Source organism: Triturus cristatus, chromosome 8, assembly GCF_964204655.1.
Source record: "Triturus cristatus chromosome 8, aTriCri1.1, whole genome shotgun sequence".
In the NCBI taxonomy this organism is placed as follows: domain Eukaryota; kingdom Metazoa; phylum Chordata; class Amphibia; order Caudata; family Salamandridae; genus Triturus; species Triturus cristatus.
In genome coordinates, this window is record NC_140591.1 from 1,678,749,339 (window position 1) to 1,678,770,714 (window position 21,376).

Sequence of the window (21,376 nt, forward strand, 5' to 3'; positions counted from 1 at the left end):
AAAGCCAAGTTTAGAGTTAGTTTCTGAACTCCGCCTGGGAAGGTGTCCTGGGGGGAAGTAGGGGCGCTGGGCAACAGGCGGAGGAAAACATCAGGAAGAGGGCAAGAGACGAGCAGAAAAAGCAAAACAGAGAGCAAGAAGTAAGCAGAAAAGGCAAACAGAGGGTGAGAAATGAGCAGATAAGGCAGCAACAGAGGGCAAGAAGTGAACAGAAAAGGCAACAATAGGACAAGAAACAAGCAGAAAAGGCAAAAAGAGGGCAAGAAATGAGCAGAGAAGGAGGCACAAACCAGGGGCACGAAACAAGCAGAAAAGGCAAAAAGAGGGCAAGATACGAGCAGTGAAGTTAGAAACAGAGGGCAAGAAATGGGCAGAAAAGGAAAAAGAGGTCAAGAAACGAGCAGAGAAGCCACAAACAGAGTGCAAGAAATGAGCGGAGAAGGCACAAACAGAGGGCAAGAAATGAGCTGCTTTGTTTAACTATATTATTGCACACATATGTCTGCCATTTTTAGCCGATAGCATGTTGTATTTTTCTACTTTTATTCTTTCAATTTCTCTGGCAAATGTGACTCAACTTGTGTATGTGCTGTATTGTGGTTGTGTATGTTGGTGAATGCAAGAATGAATAAGTGATTTATGGATGCACAAGTGCAAGGATGATTGACAGGGTGCATGTGTGATAACGTATTCAGTGCTTAAACCAATCAGCGACCAAGCAAGGCTTATTGGCAGTGCCAATGCTTGTCATTTACCTATAAGTGGAAGCGGATCGACTTGCCTTGTTGCACATCTTATCACTCAGTTGCGCACACAAGCAATAAAAGAGTGCACACCATCATTCTATTGCCGCACATAAGAAAGAAAAATTAGAGGGAACATAGCCTGCCACACCCTGCCCCGGGTTCCCCCACCCACAGATACACCATCCCCAAAATGCTGAGGCCCTCCCCCCTACCACTTGCTCCTCCACACCCGGTCAGACGGTTAGTGCCACTGATGTGGGGACCGTGTCCCCCCCCCTCTGTCCTGCCGACCTCACCTGCACCCGATTCCGCTCACATGGATTTAGGCACTGCAGTGGAGTCCACGACCACCCCCTCGGACTTGGGCACTGCAGTGGGGACCCAGTCCACTCCATCTGACCTGCCCACTGAAGTTGTGCCGGCACCCACCCCATCTGACTTGTGCCCCACAGTTGTGACTGCACCCACCACTTCAGTCAGCTCCACTGCATTTGCAAGTGACTCTCCTGCATCCACCACCCCTTCACTGCCTCCTTCTGCTCCGCCCTGATCCTGTCCCTGTGGTGCCTGGCTTGCCCCCATGTATGCCCCTCTGTGGGGATGTCCCCTGTCCTTACCAGTGCAGGCAAGCAACGTGTGACAGTTGTCACTCAAGTTCACTCCTTTTAATTTGATAATGGACTGGCCATTGGCCTTTTGTTTGAACGGACGTTTACATTTTCATATGCTGAATAAAGCTTTTTTCTTTATCCTTGGGAACTTGATTTAGCTGTACATTAGGTTGATGATATTTAGCATGCCCTTGCACCTGTAATGCTTGGTTTCCAATGTTGAGTACCGAGGTGTTGATGTGAGGTACTCCATGTGGTCCATGAGATATGTATCCTATTCTGGTCGGTATCCATGTCATCCTTTGCAGCTAACTGGGTGTGTCATGATCAACAATTTGTGGACATCTCTGTAAAATTTCATTTGCATGGTCACATCTGTGGCTTGCACCCATGCACATATGATGTGCTTCCCATTGTCCAATTTGTCTATTTCCCTGACTTTGGGCGCATCACCACTGGACCTACAGGTGTGGGCATCATTGGTATAGGAGCAACTGGGTCCTCTGTGCAACTTGCTGTACATATGTGTTGAGTATGTGCAGATGACTTAGGGGAGACTCACGTACCCAGGCTGTTGTGACCAGAGCCTTCATTGTGTGGTAACTGATGACTGACTGACCAAGTGTTCTGCTGACATGACTGAGACCTGCTGGGACTATGTTTGGCACAGCTGGGCTTTCACAGGAGTTGGGTCCCCTCAGGCTATGTCACGGATGTGTTGTTCCGTGACATAGTCTGGGCCCATGGTGTGTGTTGTGTGAGCATGTGTGTGTGTGTCCACATCCCTTTTCATACACAGGCAGTGTTCCCTTGATATGTTCCTGTTGTTTATGCTTGCTGAGTGGTACTGTGTTCATAGCAAAAACCAAAGGAAATGATGGACGGAGTGTTGAACATTGCAAGCACTCACCCCCAGTCAACTGATCTGGGTTTAATCCATCACCGTTCTTTATCCCACTCTGCCACCCCAGTTCAGACATGGCCATATGCAAATCAGTGTGACCCTGTGCCTCATGGGAACAGTACAGCCCGAACTGCCAAGCCATGTCTTCCCTGGACCGGAAACAAGCTTCCTAGGACCGGTTTCTGGCATTTCAGCCGTCTTCAGCCAGGCTTGCTTGAATACAGTGGCAAAGTGAGCAAGGGACTCACGTCTGAGCATACCCTGCCAACTTATGGCGAACAAAGCAAAAACCAAAGGAAATGATGGACGGAGTGTTGAACATTGCAAGCACTCACCCCCAGTCAACTGATCTGGGTTTAATCCATCACCGTTCTTTAGCCCACTCTGCCACCCCAGTTCAGACATGGCCATATGCAAATCAGTGTGACCCTGTGCCTCATGGGAACAGTCCAGCCCGAACTGCCAAGCCATGTCTTCCCTGGACCGGAAACAAGATTCCTAGGACCGGTTTCTGGCATTTCAGCCGTCTTCAGCCAGGCTTGCTTGAATCCAGTGGCAAAGTGAGCAAGGGACTCACGTCTGAGCATACCCTGCCAACTTATGGCGAACAAAGCAAAAACCAAAGGAAATGATGGACGGAGTGTTGAACATTGCAAGCACTCACCCCCAGTCAACTGATCTGGGTTTAATCCATCACCGTTCTTTAGCCCACTCTGCCACCCCAGTTCAGACATGGCCATATGCAAATCAGTGTGACCCTGTGCCTCATTGGAACAGTCCAGCCCGAACTGCCAAGCCATGTCTTCCCTGGACCGGAATCAAGCTTCCTAGGACCGGTTTCTGACATTTCAGCCGTCTTCAGCCAGGCTTGCTTGAATCCAGTGGCAAAGTGAGCAAGGGACTCACGTCTGAGCATACCCTGCCAACTTATGGCGAACAAAGCAAAAACCAAAAGTTGGCAGGGTATGCTCAGACAAATCAATCCAACAACCATTCTCATCCAACTTACCCATACTTTCTCTCCACTTGCTCAACTCTTTCTCTGTGGCTTCAGTGATTTTCTTGTGCGCACTGCATTTCATAATCGCAACTTGCAACGGTAGGGTCAGCGACTCAAGGAGATCATTCACCGACTTGCCATTCTGAATCTTAGCTCCCTGCGAAGTCAGGAACCCACGTTCTTTTCACAATCGCCCAAAACTATGAGCCACGCCAAAGGCGTTCTGGCTATCAGTGTATATGTTCACTTTCATTCCTTCCGACAACACGCATGCTCTCGTAAGAGCAATCAATTCTGCTGCTTGAGCTGAATTTTGTGGCACACGTGCAGTTTCAACAATCGTGTGCAAAGTCGTAATAGCATATGCAGCAGTCGTATCACCATTCGGAAGCTTGAAACACGAACCATCCACCCATAAAGTACCATCACACTCAGTCAGGGGAGTATCTTTGAGATCTACTCTCCCTTTCGTTTCTTCTTCTGTTCTGAACAAACAATCATGTTGCTCTATCTCATCTAGGTCTGCTGGAATTGGTAATAGTGTAGCTGGATTCAACGTGTTACATCTCTTTATGTGTATATGGTTTGCTAAAAGTGTCAGCTCATAACCAGATAATCGCGCACTAGTTAAGTGCTGCGCCTTGGTCCTGTTTAACAATGTGTCCACAGCATGTGGAACCATAACCATCAATGTGTTATCCATTACTAGGCCAGCAGACTGTCGAATAGACATAGCTGCAGCGGCTGTGGCTCTCAGACAACTTGGCAATGCCCTCGCTACAGGGTCCAAGGTTGATGAAAAATACGCGCATGGACGCGGTCTGTCGCCAAAAGGCTATGTTAACACTGATAATGCGCAACCATCTTTCTCATGAACATACAATGTAAAAGGCTTGCTGTAGTCAGGGGTACCCAACACAGGAGCTGAACACAATGCATTATGCAATTCCAAAAAACTCTTCTGACACTCTTCAGACCATGGAATAGGATTCGGTGTGTCTTTGCATGTCAATGCTAACAAAGGTTTTGCCAACAAGGAAAAATTAGGAATCCAATGCCTACAGTATGAAGTAATGCCCAAGAAAGCACGCACTTCTCTCTGTGTTCTTGGCACACTCAACTGTGCAATGGCTTGAATTCTCTCTGGGGTCAGTTTCCTTCCCTCCTTCGATAAGAGATGACCTAAGTAGGTCACCTCTTGTCGACAATATTGCAGCTTTGAGAGAGACACTTTGTGATGAAAGGCAGACAAATGACACAACAATGACAAGGTAGCGTTTTTGCAAATCTTCTCAGTATCCGCGGCGATCAGTAAATCGTCGACGTACTGAATGAGGATAGCGCCATTAGGTAAAACAAGTGCATCAAGCTGCGCTTTTAAAGCTTGGCTGTATATTGATGGACTTTCACAGTAGCCCTGAGGAGCGCGTTTAAAGCGGAAGCTGCGACCTCCTAAACTAAAGCCAAAAATGTCTCTGCTCTCCTCTGCAATTGGGATGCTAAAGAAAGCATTCTTTAGATCGATCACTGAGAACCATGCAGCGGAGGCTGGAATCATAGTTAACAAGGCAGTTATATCAGGGACAACTGGAAACTGTGGTACAACAATCTTATTAACCTCTCTAAGATCAATCACGAATCTGTAAACAGGCGGCTGTGAAGGGTCCGTTCGTTTTAAGACAGGTAAAACAGGACTATTGCAAACGTTGCCTCTCTTCTCTTCAATTACACCCTTTTTAATCAAATCACTGACAATTGCTAACAATGCTTTCTGACCTTCATTAGAGATCTTGTACTGAGGAATGCGTGGCAATCTGACATTGGCTTTTAAAGTGACCACATATGGCGGTATTTCCAAGAGACCCACATCATTGGGACCAGTAGCCCAAAGGGCATCCGGAAGGGATGACAATTCCGGTGGCATTGTATTTTTAGACAAATACATTGGGGAAATCACTTTCTTACCTAATGTAAGTTGTACTCCTGAGGGAGAACAATATAGCGTTGCATGCAATCTTTTTAGCAAATCTAAGCCTAGTAAATTTTTACCACAACCCGTTGTTAGAATGAGGGGTGCTTTTAGCTCACAAGGTCCAACAGAAAGTGACATAGGACTAGAAATCGGGTTCTTAACTGGGGCGCCAGAAAAACCTACTGAGACATTCATTTCAACAGACAAAGGCGCGCCAGGGAGTTTTGAATGCATGATTGAACTCTTTGCAGCACCAGTATCCAGCAGAAAGGGCTCCGTTACATTTGCTGTAGTTACTTTAACATAAGGTCCGCTCTGATCCACTGGCACTGAAACAACTCCCTCTCTCTGTCTATGGCTGTCCTAGTAATCATTATCTTCCACATTGTCGTCTTCTGCATAATAATCGTTATTGTAGTACTGAGCTGTATTACCAGTCGCGTTGGCTTGCTGATCAAAGCTATTTATGGTATTTTGAGGCGGAAGAGGACGCGCGTTCTGGGGAACATTTCCACGCCCCCTGCCTCTAGGAGCTTGCTGACTACCTCTACCTCTTGCGCCATACGCATTACTGTTACGCTGCATTAATTTAGGGCAACTATATTTGAAATGACCTTCCTCCTTGCAATATGAACATTGGTTGGGACCTACAGGGATTCGTGGTTGATAATACCCATTCATTTGCTGACTATTCTGAAATTGTTGGGGCTGCTGATAGATACCTTGTGTTTGCCTATAATTACTCTGTCCTCCACGTGGCGGGTAGGCCTGCTGCAAGAGGACCTTTGTCTTTAGTTCTTTCGTTTTCTTATCTGTTCTATCCTTCTCATCTTTGTCTCTATTCTCATAATACTGTGCAGTAGCCAGTATTTGCGCTGAAGAGGAAACAGCCCAAGAACTTTCTGAGTCTTTAAGTTTCTTACACAACTCGGGGAGTAGGTTCTGCACAAATTTATCAACAAATAGCCGTTGGCCACCTTCAGTGCTCATGTCTTGACCACTGTGGTCGATAAACGTTTCTTCAAACCTGGTGAAAAAATCGGACACTGTCTCATCTTTCTTCTGCTTACATGCAGACAGTTTGTCCCAATTTACGCGCATCGCGGGCATTATGGTCTTCATGTATGTAATAATTCTACCAGGGAGCGCTGCTATGAGGGGCTCAGGTTTTGCACCACCAACTTGTCTAGTGTCTGCGGCAATAATATTAGCCCATGTGTCCCCTAGTTCTGCAGCGTGATCTACATTACGAATGGATCCCCATAAAGGCTGCGGGACCACATTCCCAAACAGCATATCTATGTCGGCTAGATTCATTACACATGATTCTGCAGTTTGTGACAACTCCTTATAATATCCTGCAGGGTTTTTACGGGGATCAGGCAATGTCTGTTTAAGTGCTAACACCTCAGATCGCTTCCATGGGACATGTACCCAAACACGCTGCAAATGTGCTGGAGCAGCAGCAATACCTAGAGCGGCATCAGCCGCAACGGCTTCCTTCCATACCGGAGGTACTTCTCTCATGGGGTATTGTCGCGCTTTTCCCTCCTTCCCCACAGGGAAATCCTGGTTAAACAATGATTGCTGGCAATCGCCATTTCTGAGGGACAGTAAAGTCGCAACTGCTTTATCTACATTGGGGCCCACAATTACACCTGTTTCGAAATCAAATCGCACTCGACACAATTCCTGTGGGTTTGGGTTTGCACCCTTATCCTCCAATTCCTCACAGAGGAATTCACACATTTTATCAAAGACATACCTCTGTTTTGGGGCATCCCATTGATGAAAAACATTAACAACCGATTCCACATCATAGAGTGAAGGGAAACCAATCCACCTACGCGCCAGATGATCTAACACCTCTTTCTCTTCGGGACCAGGTAGCTGACTGCGCAATTGCTTACGTTGTAAACCAGGTGTCGCACTAGATGACCCAAAGAGAGGCGACATTAAACTAGTAACTACATTAGCCAGTCGTTGTCGTGCTGAAGGAGAAGTTGAGGCGAAAACAGGGGGATAGACAGAGGGAAGAAAAACAGATTCAGATACAGGTACCTGGGTAGTGTAAGAAGGAGCGCCAGGGGAAACCGCTGGCGTGTTAGACAAAGTCGCAGGAAGGACCCCCTGTACCTCACAGGCGGTCGCTCCCCTTCCACTGCTGCTACCTGACGCCTGCCTGCCTGCCTGCTGTCACCGCTGACACCCCTGACGCCACTTACCTCATCCGCCGCCGCTGACCTCTGCCCTGCCACTTTCAGGTACTGCCCTCCGCTCGCTGCCTGCTCTGCTGCCCATCTTCGCGCCAGCTCACCGCCGCCGCTGCCCCGGTCACTCGCCTTCCTTCTCCCGCTTCCCAGTTCCGGTTTCCCGCCACTGACCCCGCAGTCCCGCCTCCCCTTCCTTCCCATTGACCACCCAGCCTCCCGCCTCCCAGCTGACCCTCCCTCCCGGCTCACACTTATGACGCCCCCTCAGCGACCGCGCAGCGGACGCGCGCAGCAGGAGCGCCGATTGAGCGCCGAAGGTGCTCCAAAGGTAAGCCCGTCTGCGCCCGTCCGCGCCTGGCCCGCGCCCAGCGCCAGACCCCCTGGCCCCCGCGTCCGCCACCCCCCCGCAGGACCTACGATGCCGCCACACTCATCGCACTCAACACCGCCCGAACCCCCGGGTGCCACCGAGCATCCCCGCGACACACCCATGGACCCTTCGCCTGCCGATCCTGCAAATTCTCCTGCCTCCGCACCGGCACCGCACCCACCAAGACGGACAACAGCAACCACCTGAAGTGCATCCTGCTCAACACCCGCTCCGTCCACAGACACGCCGTGGAACTCTGGGACCTCCTCGACACCGCATCTCCTGACGTTGCCTTCCTCACGGAAACCTGGATGAACGCCTCCTCAGCCCCCGACATCGCCATCGCCATCCCGGACGGCTACAAGATCATCAGGAAAGATTGCATCAACCAGACCGGAGGAGGCATCGCCATCGTCCACAAAAGCACCATTCGCATCTCGACTGACTCCACGGACGCTCTCAACGCCGCCGAATACCTGCATTTCCAGATCCACCTCAACCCCAAGACCACCCTCAGAGGGACCCTCATCTACAGACCCCCGGGACCACTCACACAATTTAGCGAAGACATCGCCGACTTCATCAGCCCGCACGCCCTCCCCTCCGCCGACTACATCCTCCTCGGGGACCTCAACTTCCACCTGGAGAACAACAACGACCGCAACACTAGGGGTGGGCGGAATTTGCGGAATTAACCTCCGCAAATTATCGCAAGATTGCAGAAAACCTCCGCAAACACGCCGGAAATATCGCGAAGATGCGGAAGTTTTTTGCCGCCTGTTCGCGGTATTTTTTGCGTGTTCGCGGGTCGCCAACTTACCCATGCGGTCGCTCACGGGCGCGGCCATCTTGTTTTCACTTGTCCCGCCCTCTGGCGTTGTTTACTTCCTGTTCCGGGTCGCGCAATGCATGTTCGCGGTCGATATTTCCTGTTCGCGATCGCTTTTACTTGATCGCGTTGCTTTTTGCTTGCTCAGGGAGAAAATATCGCGCGAACTTGCGCACGTGGTCGCAACGGGCGCGGCCATCTTGTTTTCCACTCTATTGCATGGTTCTGGGGCCTGATTTTCAATCCTCCCTAAATCTTTTCAATCCTTTGTTTATATTTTTCGGATCTTTATTACTTATTATTTCTCTAACTATTTTCCTGCCTCTATATTTTTGGTTTTTGTGTACCTTTTTTTTTGTTTTTTAGCTACTTTTTCTCTTTGTATTGCCTGCTATTTATTTCCTTTACTCCTTTATTTATTTTACCTTTTCTTTCCCGCCCCGTCCCCAGAACCATGTCCAAGGGCAGGGCTGTTCGCCGGCGCAGCCAGAGCAGCGACCGCCTTCCTTGCGGAAGGCGGCGCCCACAAGGGGTGCATGCACGGGCCTTATTTGGGGAGGCGGAGTTGGCTGCACTAATTTTCTTTGTGCAGCGCCACCTCCCCTCAACCCTGGCAGCAGGTGGCAGGCCTGGGTCCGGGTACGGCCTCCGGGAGCGTCGGCAGCGGTGGGGGAAGGTGCGCCGGGCAGTGTCTCGCATCTCTGGGGTCCGGCGCACCCAGGCACAGCTGACGCACCGGTGGTCCGACATCCTAGACCGTGAGCAGGACCTGCTGGACCTGCTAGGAGTGGAGGTCCCGGGGCTTGGTGAGTACCTATTTAATTATTACAACTTTGTGTCTGTTCTTCTGCTCTATGTTATATATTGCGAATATCTTTTTTTCCTTCCAACCAGATAGAATGTTGCTGCTTGCAATACATTCCAGGTTAATAATGTTTAAAAGTCTTCTGTGATTATGACACAGGTGCTCTTCTGCGCTACTACTAATCTTACTTGTTTGCAGCTTTGCGTTTGCGCTTGCTTAGCGTGATTCTTTACGAGTTTATTTTAGAGAAATTAAGTTACGTAATGCTACAGTGACTCATGTCCACTCCTTACTTTGTCCTGTCACTAATAGATAGGGGCGGATTGATACATAGGTTTAGGTACTTTGTATGAGCTTCTAATTGGTTAGTGGTATGCGTGATGCCCCCTCACTCAGTTACGTGACGTGCTGCTAGTACGTCAGTCTTTAGAACCTTTCTAGTTTGTTCAATGAGTGGAGGTAGGCTTTGCAGTTACTTAGCAGTAGCAGATGAGCATCAATCAAACCAAAATTGTGTATATACAAAAAATGTAGTCATGTTAATGTGTCCTCCATGATTGGATCATACACATTGTTGAGGAATACAGTCGAAATGCATACTTAATGTACAATTGGCATGCCTGGAATAGGTGGGCTAGGTTGGGTGGTAGGTTGTACTAATACTTAGGCTTACTTGTAACTTAGTTTTCTGGAATCAGAATGGAAGAATGGATTACTGTTGATAAATAGTAACTTAAGTAGTCGAACTGCGAATCCCCCGATATTACATGTTGACCAGATGAGATCGGTCAATGTAGTTATTGCAATTGTTTACATAAGTGTTTTTTGACCGTTGTTGAAAAAAATTGTATTTGCTTAAGTTGACACCATCCATCAATGTTTGTCTTTCTTATATCTTTCCTGTTCATCAGCACCCAGGGGCAGACGGGCAGGGACTGGGCAGTCGGCGGGACAGGAACACCACGAGGAGGACACCGCTGAGGGCTCCTCTGCTGGCCCCAGTAAGTCTTCTTGTTTTTAATAATATTTCTTATTCCATAACTTTTACTGCCCCATTTCTCCCGAACTATAGTGTGTTTCCAAATGCTATTTTTTACCACCAATTATCCTTCGATCTGTACGGTTTCAAAAAGCTTATCCCTGCCTCCGCTATGATGACTGAGTACTACTACATACTATCAGTCTGTCTGTCTGTACTGTAGTAGCTAGTCTTGCCCAGTGCCACTCTTTGTGAAAGGTTGTAATATAAAACTCATATTCACCAGTAGCTCGTACAATCCGTTGGGTCGTTGTCTTGTACTACTTTTTACTCTTGTTGATGTTTAGGCTTTGAAAATTCACAGCAACAGCCCTACCACATTTCTTAATATTTTGATATGATACCCTATAGGACATACAACTGTTGTAGGGATCTTGCACATACATTTGCACCAGAAAATAGGATGTTGGTGATGGTAGGTTGGACCTTCCTTGCACACCTCAATCAGAAATTCCGCACCCACCACAATTCCACTGCTTGACTATAGTACTGTCTTGTCATACCTATTAGGTCTCGGAACCCTCCCCTCAAGACAACCAACAAGTAGACAACCCAGAACATTAACACACCCAACCTCTGTCGTGGAAGCAATTCACATGCACACCCTTACTTTAATTTGCTCAATCGTGTAAGTTAGTCCACTCCACACCAAATACCACAAAGTCTATGTAAGTTTAAAATTTTTATTTCAATTTGAGAAGGTCTGTACACTGTTATCTTAGCAGCACCAACCGGCAAATCAATAACATTAAAACAAAATACATTGTTACACTAATACAGTTGGGAATTAAATCATGATAACTGAAGTGGTGGAAGGCAGCACCACCATCCCATAGCAATTTAGTTTATATACATTTATAAATGAAGATGTGAGTGAAGGGACCCCTCACCTCAGAAGAACCTAGTACTGGTAGTTGGTGCATCGTTCAGAAGCTCTGGTTCGTAGAAGCGAATCTTGCGTCTGTAATGCGAAAAAAGGAAATGGTGTGCGTTAGTATATTGCAACTTGCAAGCATTTCTCAGCCGTGCCAAAAAGTGTAGCATCTATGGATAAGCAATATGGACTAACAGTAACAGTAGTACACCAGTTCTTCCTAAAAAAGTGGCTTGTTAATGTTTGTTGACCGCCTGTACGCAGCGCGTAGACTAGACAGTAGCAGTGTGAGGCAGGTCATGTGGGCTCAAAGGTGTCTTAAGAAGCTGCAAGGTAAAGGTAACGTCACATGTGCATGGCTAGGGCTAATCAAGCAAATGCTACAATGATCATATAACTTAGTGTCTACTCTACTACTACCTGATTTGTACTAGTGATTTATGGTAGTATTAACTCATTTTTCAACCTTGCTACTGATCAATAGGGGGGAGGTGTATATGTTGCCTAATAAATGTGTAATGTTTTCTAGGCGCACTACCGACCACCATTGCTGGGGCCAGCGAAGGCGACGCAGAGGGCGAGGATGCGGCAGTTGCAGATAGCAACGGAGGGGGAGTGGCAGCACCAGTGGCAGGCGGTGGTAAGTTAGATTCATAATCTTTAACTATTGTTGAACTTGACAGCACACTCACTGCAAAGGTGTACTGTATGTATATGTATACTGTAAAGTTGTGAATTAGGGCCCCATTAGGATGGTGGGCGTATTGCCCCCGCCGGGCTGGCTGGAATTCACTGCCGTCACAGCAGGGGCAAACCTCCCGCCATCCCTGTAGAAAATATTCAGACATGTCTAGGCGGAAAAGGGTTCAATATGGCGGTGGTGTCTCTCTCACCACACCGGCAGCCATATAATCTGCATTTTGGAATGCCTTTGCGTGGCGGCATTCCCGTCCGCCACGGAAAGGCATGCACACATTGCAGAGTATGCTTGGGGGCCCCCATGGAGGGTACCTACCGATGCTATGGTACCCCCCGACTTTCAAAGCAAAACGTGACAGGCTCCGTGCGAGGCCCGTCATGTTGTGCTTGGAAAAGCAGCACAACATTTTAGCATTGCTTTCAGCAAAGCCAACCAGAGTTTAAATTTAAAATAACAGGGTGCGCCCGCCACTGTGCCGGGCGCATCATCCTAATTAATTGTCCCCACGGGACCCCCACCCTTTTTAGCAGTCGGATGGCGGGCGGACAAAGTCCGCCCGCTATCCGATGTCGTAAGTAAGTATGAGTTCTTGGGGACGTTTGAAGAGTGAACTAGAAGACTAGAATTCCCTTTAATTGGTATAGGACTAGGAGCCAGAGTATTGAGTAACCAATGGCCTCATCTATCTGATTTCAACTCCGCTTTGAAAGTTTTATGGAGAAGAGCACCTGGTGCACTGTTCAACTAAAAAGTGTAAGACAGGTGGAAGGAAGAAGGACGGGCGACATTTAAAATGTTATGTACTACTGTGCTTTATTTTATAGTGCTACTCTACCATGCCACTATGTGTATAAATAATTACCTTGTCCTACTGTTTTATTAAGACTATATTTTACAATTGTCTTGTTTTTTTCTTTTTGATACACAGCTACTCCGAAAATCAACCGGAAGGAGTTGGCCGCCAAGGCACGGCGCCGGAAGCTGGAGGCAATCCAGCAGGAATACCGGCGGCTGGTGGTCCTAGCCGAGGAGGAGGAGGAGAGTGCAGCAGCAATTGAAGCCTCCTCCAGTGCCCCGGGCCCCAGCCACCGCCCTCCAGCGGTACGGCGCCACCGTCTGGCGGCTGCCCGCCGCCACCGTGCCATCTCCGGTGCCCCCCCCCACTGTGGTTGCAACTGCCGCGGCCTTAGACGCCGCGTCGCCCATTTAGAGGACCAGATTCGTGTCCTCCTCCAGTCCCGCCCCACCAGTTAGTCCCTGTCACTGCCCCTTTTTTAATTCCTGTTTGTTTCCTCACTCGTTTGGGCGTTCTCTATTTCTATGGACAGTCGTTGGGGTTAGGGAGGGGGGTGGGTCAGCTTTTGTGGGTTTAGTTTATTTGTTAGGGTCAATTAAATATATTTTTCTATGTTACATGCAATGTTGGTAATGTTTTGTAGGTGGGGTAACTGTTTTACATCACACTGTTTCTTTGCTGGTGCATGGCCGCCCATAGCGTGTGTTTGATTTCAATAATTTGCTGACTGTATAAGACACAAACAGATAGATGCGACACACCTCACTCATTGACTGGTCCTACTATGCATTCTTTGGAGTGGTGTTTGAAACTGACATCATTGACAACATGTCCATTATTGATTCTGCCTCCCCCAAACTTCTCTCTTACCGGTGCTTGATGTTTATGTCCAACTGTGGCACAGCACTGGCTGCATGGTGAAGATGGTTTCCTTTTTCATACATGCCATGATTGGGGTGGTGGTGGTAGTATAGTAGTAGTATACACTGGCAGGGTAGCAGCATTTCCAAAAAAAGAAAAGGAGATAGTCAATCGCCTTTGAGAGACTGTTAGAGGAGTAGTTGAATGAAGTACATCACAGAATTTACCGAGCAACAATTATATGCTCAAATATTTGACAAAAAAAATGAATGCTGGATATTATGAGGATAGCCTACTAGACAGAGTTACAAACTATAGTTTTGTCGACTTGGCTATGCCTACAGTCTAACAGTTAGTGCTGTATATGAGGAATGACAACAAACAAATCAAATCAATGCCGGCAATTCATGCTGAGGTATATGTTCCTTTGTTAAATAAAATAACCTGTGAAATATCCTACTCATGGGTGGGCAAGCAGAAGAAGATCATCGCTCTGCATTGAAATTGAAGTAGTGTTGCTTTCACCACATCCGCCCCAGCAAGTGTGTGATTAAGTATTGGTGTACATTTAATTTAGTTACACCTCGACAATAAGTCACACAGCCCGGGGGAAGAGGGTTAGGGTCCGTTGATTGGATGGGAAGGGGGATTTTGGGAAAGGTTTGACATAGAAAAACAGTATGCATACATAGACAAACAAACGACAATCATTGAAGACTACCATACCATATCCATTCCATATGTTAAGGTATAAAAAAGGAAATGCATGCATGATGAGACCCGGATTACATACACTTCTATTTCTTGTTCTGTTCCGGCCTTAAAACTTTAACAGATAGCAAATAGAAATTTTAAATATTGGTAGTGAAGAATCGTAAACACAGAGCAAACGTAATGATGATTGATAATAACAACTCCAAGAACACACTGTTGTAAAGAATGTATACAAGATATTAATCAAATTATTTAAAAGAAGTGAAAAGTGGATACTGTTACTGTCTTATCCTGGTCAAAAATGTGGACTGGTTTTTTGCATCTCGGCATTCCTCTTGCTCCTCTCGTCCATCAATCTTGGGTGTGTCGCCTCACCACTCGCCACTGCCCGGCTGGAATAAAAAGGTGATTGATTGGTAAGGTAATTAATATGCATTGTAATGTTTTACAAAGTTTTGGACAAGGCCCGGCCTGTAATTTTAGATTGAAAACCAAAGGGGATATTCAGAAAGAAAGTGAAAACAAATGCACAAGTGATGGTGTAGTGCAACAAGAACACTTTCCGAGGTGGCATGTATGCATATGCATCATCTCTACTGTAGTCTGTTTCCAGCATAGACCTTCAACAGTAACAGGAGAGATCAGGCCCACAGTGCTTACCATTAGCACATCCTACGTTAACACTTTAGAGTCCTTTTTTTTTTTCTCTCAAAGAGTTGGACAAACGCAAAGCACATTATCCATTCCAGACATAGCATTTTACAGTTAAAGTTAGTAAAATCAATGCACTGCAGTCATCCCACCGCTACACTCTATTCAACTTCTACACAGACATTTGGGTGTGCTGTGGTTGTGGTTCACGTGTTTACCTTTAGGCTTTTCCGTTTTATGCCACTCATGAAACATCCTCCTGACTTCATCATCAGCTCTGATACTTCTACTGACTGAAGATCGGCCTGCAGTACAAGTGTAATTTTTAGAACACAACAAGAGTAGAAATATAAATATTACTGACTTGAGTCATTCTTTATTGTGTACAGAAAGATAGATTAACACTAGTACACTTTGACATCATTCACTTTGTGCACAACAAACAACGCAAACACAAAGATCAATAGCTCAGAGTCAGGTGTCCAATGCATGCCATTAATTATCATCATTTATTACCTGTTACTTCTCATCTTAAGTTAACGGGCCGTCTCTTTCGCCATCATCATGACGGACGGTGCTGTTTAAGTCACAGTCATTTGCATTGCGCAGCAGATTGAGTGAGTCCCCTTCCTGTATTGAATTAAAAGCAATGTATCACCAAGATGCAGGAGAAGTACACATTTCTTGTTTGCCAGAAGAGGAAAATTAGTAATTACTAGTGTGTTCTGTAGAAAGTTGATTAGTGGCAGTGCACAATTACATCAATTCATGCGAAACACACCACAAAATCTACATCATTCAGTCTGCTATTCTGCGGCCAATGCATGGCATCAATCATTACCTGTTGCATCTCATCTCGTTAACGCTGCAGGCCGTCTCTTTCGCCATCATCATGATGGACGGTGCTGTTAAGTCACAGTCATTTGCATTGCGCAGATTGAGTGAGTGCCCTTCCTGTATTGAATTAAAAGCAATGTATCACCAAGATGCAGGAGAGAAGTACACATTTCTTGTTTGCCAGAAGAGGAAAATTAGTAATTACTAGTGTGTTCTGTAGAAAGTTGATTAGTGGCAGTGCACAATTACATCAATTCATTCATGCGCAACACACACAACAAAATCTACATCACTCAGTCTGCTTTTCTGCGGACAATGCATGGCATCAATCATTACCTGTTGCATCTTATTTTCAGTTAATGGCCAGTCTCTCTCGGCTCTGAAGGAGGATAGCTATAGAAGTCATCAGATTCATGGTCCACTTGTTTTGGAAGGACGAGGAAAGTTTGAATTTGTTGTTACCATCATCCAATCATCATTCATGAGGGAAATGGAATTGACCAGGAGATGCAGTATGATCGAGCGGAGGAGCTGGATTCTGAGGACTGTAGTGTCAAATGGCAGACACCTGAAACTTGTATCTTAAATTAGAAGATTAGAAGACGGTGATAATGCATTGGTTGCGATTCACAAGTTTATAACCGGAACAACAGACACAAACAAAGGGGGAAAAAAGGGAGGGAGACAGTAAGTGCGAGCCTAATTGTCAGGGAAGTATAGCTCGTCCTCAAACTCTGGGGGATCGTCCAGTAGTAGGTAATCATCTGACACAATACTTCCGTCACCTGAGCCGCTGTCCTCATCTTCCTCTGTTGATTCATGCATTGTGTAATTCGGTGGTATGAAGTGCTGATTCATTTTGATCATTGTTAACCTCTCCACGTTTTTGGGAGATAGACTGGTCCTTCTCAAGGTTACAATGGAACCAGCAGCACTGAAAACACGTTCGGAAGAGACACTTGCGACAGGGCAAGCCAGATAGCTTATTGCCAGCCTGCTGAGCTGTGGCCATTCAGACCTTTTCCTATACCAATACTGCACTGGGTTTTGATCAACGTACACCTCTGTTGGGTCGTCCAGATAGGCCTGGACCATGCGCTCAATGTTCAGGGTTGCTGCTGGTAAGCTTTTGTGCTGTTTTTTCTGTGCATCAGCACTGTGCTTACGGCCCATCTTTACATACCAATCTGATAATGATTGTACTCGGCTGAATGATCCAGTTATTGTTTTTGTAGTCGATGGTGATGGTGAGTGTTGCGATTGTGAGCCAACCGCACTGCCCTCAGCCGACGAAGTTGCACTTGATTCTGCATGGCCTGCTTCAGTATCAGTACTTGTTGTGGGTTGATGTGGCGGGCTTTTAATTAGCAGCCCTTCGTTTTCAAACTTGATGGCTGCTTCAGCTATACAACTTTTGTAGCGGGCAACATCAGTGTCGGAAAAAGAAAGGAATAGTCCTAATTTTGCACGTGGATCCAGAATTGTGGCACAAATGTAATGGTCTTGTGACAAAATTTTATTTTGTATCCTTACATTTTCTGATAAGCGCCTGGATAAGCTCTCCACCAAGTCATGGGCTTGCCTTCTGTCCTCTACACCTTTGTAGGATTCAGACACATTATTCAGCTCATGCTCTAGCATTTGCAACAATGGGATCGCTTGGCCCATTGTACAGTCCTCCTTGCTGACTTCACGTGTGAAGACCTCAAAAGGAGACAGCATCTCAGTCAGGCATTGAATTAGGGTCCATTGCTCCCTCTGAAGGGTCATGCCTTTAACACTAGCATCACTGCTTCTGTACCAGACATAATCATTGAGTGACCTGTGCTGTTCGTACAGACGATCAAGCATGTAATACGTTGAGTTCCAACGTGTTGCCACCTCCTGGATGAGTGCCTTGACTGGCACCCTACGCTCACGTTGGAGGATCCTCAGCTGCTTCCGAGCTTTAAAAGAATGGCTGAAATGAGTGCATATTCTTCGGCAGATGGACAGTAAATTGCTTACTATGGGTTCTTTTTTCAGAAAGTCTTGCACTATAATGTTTATGCAGTGTGCCAAACACGGAACCCTGAAATAGGAACCAAGTTCCATGGCCTTAAGTACATTACTGCCATTGTCTGTGGCAACAAAACCAATACCAAGCCCTCTGGGCTGCAGCCATTCCAAAACCTTGGTGCGAAACTCTTCTAAAATGTTTTCAGCCGTATGAGATTTCTCCATGGCGAACATGGCTACAGTTGCATGTTTCCGAGTACCTTCAAAAATCGCAGCTGTGTCAACAACACCTCGTGCAGATAGTTGATCTTTAACCCCCACAAAAGAGATCCAGTGTGCAGTGATACACATGTAATCTGTGGCTTGGCAACTGGTCCACATGTCTGTTGTCAGGTGGATATTGTGCACAGCACTCTTCTGCAAAGCTTGCCCAAACAATTCCAGCACATCATGATGTAGTGCCGGAACAGCAATTCTTGCGAAATAGGACCGGCTTGGAACTTTCCATTTCGGGCAGATGGCAGACACAAATTCAAGGAAACCCACCCCTTCCACAAATGAAAAAGGAAGAAGGTCCAGCGCTAACATTTTAGCCAGCTTCGCATTGTACAATCGTGCCGTTGGGTGGTTGCGTTGGAACTGCCCCTCCAACCTAAACATGCTGTCAATGGTAGGCTGGCTTACTTTCCTTAGTGGTGCCATTAACCCACTAAGGCTCAACGACACAGATTGTCTCATTGAGGTACTCGCCGCCGGTCGCCTTGGTGTCTCACCCACACTCTGAGTATGGCTCTTACTGCGGTGCCACTCTGATGTTACTGAGGAGGATGTGGGCGTTACCACTGCAGTGACTGCACTACTGGAGACAGGGCTAGAAATGCCTCCCTGTTCTTCACCTGCCACCACAATAATATCGCTCCCTGATTCCTGACCAACTTCAAAGGGTTTAGTTTTCCTACTTTCTTTTAACTTAAGTAGGTGATCCTCCCACACAATAGTGTGGTGTATTCTGAGATGACTTGCTTGTCCTCCGGTACCATAGTTTGTACCAAGCTTACCACGCCGAACACCTTGCCGACAAATTGCGCATATAGCAATGTTCTCCTCCTTGGCGCTAACAGAAAAGAAGTCCCAAACTGGGGAGGAGAACTTTCTGGCACTGCTGGATGTGCCACTTTCAACACCAGATGAACTTGAGGGGGTCCTTGAAAATATGTGACCCTGTCCACCTACACTGTGACTTTTACTACCACTTCCTACTGAGGTGGTTGAGCTGGATGTAGGTCCCTGCCGGGCCTTGGAAAATATGGCAGCTGGAGGTAGTGGTGGTGTAACCTGTGTTGGTGAGATCCGTGCTGCATCCCACTCAGTAGCAGCCTTTCTGGATAGGGTTAGAATGTCGGTCTAAAAATCCCTTTGGGGCGGGAGTAATGTGCGTGATGACTGGCTCGTCTTCATCAACATCATCACCCCCCTCTTCTACATCTACCTCCATAACTCTAAGTTTTTCTGGGACCTTCCTTTTCAGAAGCAATGTCTTGTGGCGTACTTCACTCTCAGACCGAGCTGGTGGGACCCAAGTGTCATCACGATCATCAGAAGCGGGGCTTGAAGAAGAAGATGATGGACTAAGCCTCCTTTTCCTTGCTGGTGGTCTGGAAGACAATAGATGTTCTGAAACAGTGGTTTGACTTCGCTCCGCTTTGTCTGCAGGAAGCTCGATTTCCTGAAATGCCCCTACGTCAGGAGCAACAACTACTATGGTGGGCTGTTGTGGCGGCTGCTGCTGTTCTGGTTGCGGCGGCTGCTGCTGCTGTTCTGGTTGCGGCGGCTGCTGCTGCTGGTCTGGTTGCGGCGGCTGCTGCTGTTCTGGTTGCGGCGGCTGCTGCTGCTGTTCTGGTTGCGCCGGCTGCTGCTGCTGTTCTGGTTGCGCCGGCTGCTGCTGCTGTTCTGGTTGCGCCGGCTGCTGCTGCTGTTCTGGTTGCGCCGGCTGCTGCTGCTGTTCTGGTTGCGCCGGCTGCTGCTGCTGTTCTGGTTGCGCCGGCTGCTGCTGCTGTTCTGGTTGCGCCGGCTGCTGCTGCTGTTCTTGTTGCGGCGGCTGCACACTGATCTGCTGAGTTTGCACCTGCGTTGAACTTGATTGTGTACTACTTTGCGGTAATGACATTTCTTCAACATCGCTGCCCGTTAGTAGACTGGCTACCTCTGCGACAGTAAAGCCCTTGGGCCTAGGTTGGTGGGGTTGCTGGACCGCTGTGCTGCTCCCAGCTTGGTTCCCGGACAACGCTTTGGTGCCAAAAAAAACCTTGGCCGGCACACCACCAGTCGTGGTTAATGGCACTTCCTTTTTCTGTTCCTTCTTCTCACCAGCAACTTTCTTGGTACTGGACCTGGTACCTTTCTTTGGGGCCATCTTATTCCGACGTCAGGCAGGAGGCAGATGCACAACAAGTTCTGGTCACACGTGGGCGTGATGCGCAGCAGGACTTCTGTCTGGCTGGCAGTACAACGGGTAGCCAGGTGATGCCGATGACACCTCCTACTCTGTCTTTTGTGCACCTAAAAGCAAAGAAGACAGGAGAAGAACATCAGTGAAATGTTGCATTTGTTTTTGTGGTTCAGTTACTTAGTACTGTACTAGTGCAAACAAAAGATAGTCTAGCCATTTATGAATTTTTTTTAACTAGAGCTATGTTATACTACTAGTACTGTGTACAGCCACACTACACTCTCAGGAAGGTGATGTCTAAAAATTCAACAGATCACATAGAAAACACTTGATCAATAAAGCTGTGGCTACCTGCTCTGGTAGCAGTGGATGAAAGCAGGCCTGCTGGCAGACAAGGCCAGGCAAGCTTGCAGGCCTAGGCCTCAAAATGGCCACCAGCCACATGGCGAGCCCCAACAACATCAGCAAGGCCACCCCAAAATACACACTTCCCCAACTCAATCCAATGCCATCCATGCCCAAAATGATGTCTAAAATCAACAGAACACACAGAAAACAGTAGATTACTAAAGCTGTGGCTACCTGCTCTGGTAGCAGTGGATGAAAGCAGGCCTGCTGGCAGACAAGGCCAGGCAAGCTTGCAGGCCTAGGCCTCAAAATGGCCACCAGCCACATGGCGAGCCCCAACAACATCAGCAAGGCCACCCCAAAATACACACTTCCCCAACTCAATCCAATGCCATCCATGCCCAAAATGATGTCTAAAATCAACAGAACGCACAGAAAACAGTAGATTACTAAAGCTGTGGCTACCTGCTCTGGTAGCAGTGGATGAAAGCAGGCCTGCTGGCAGACAAGGCCAGGCAAGCTTGCAGGCCTAGGCCTCAAAATGGCCACCAGCCACATGGCGAGCCCCAACAACATCAGCAAGGCCACCCCAAAATACACACTTCCCCAACTCAATCCAATGGCATCCATGCCCAAAATGATGTCTAAAATCAACAGAA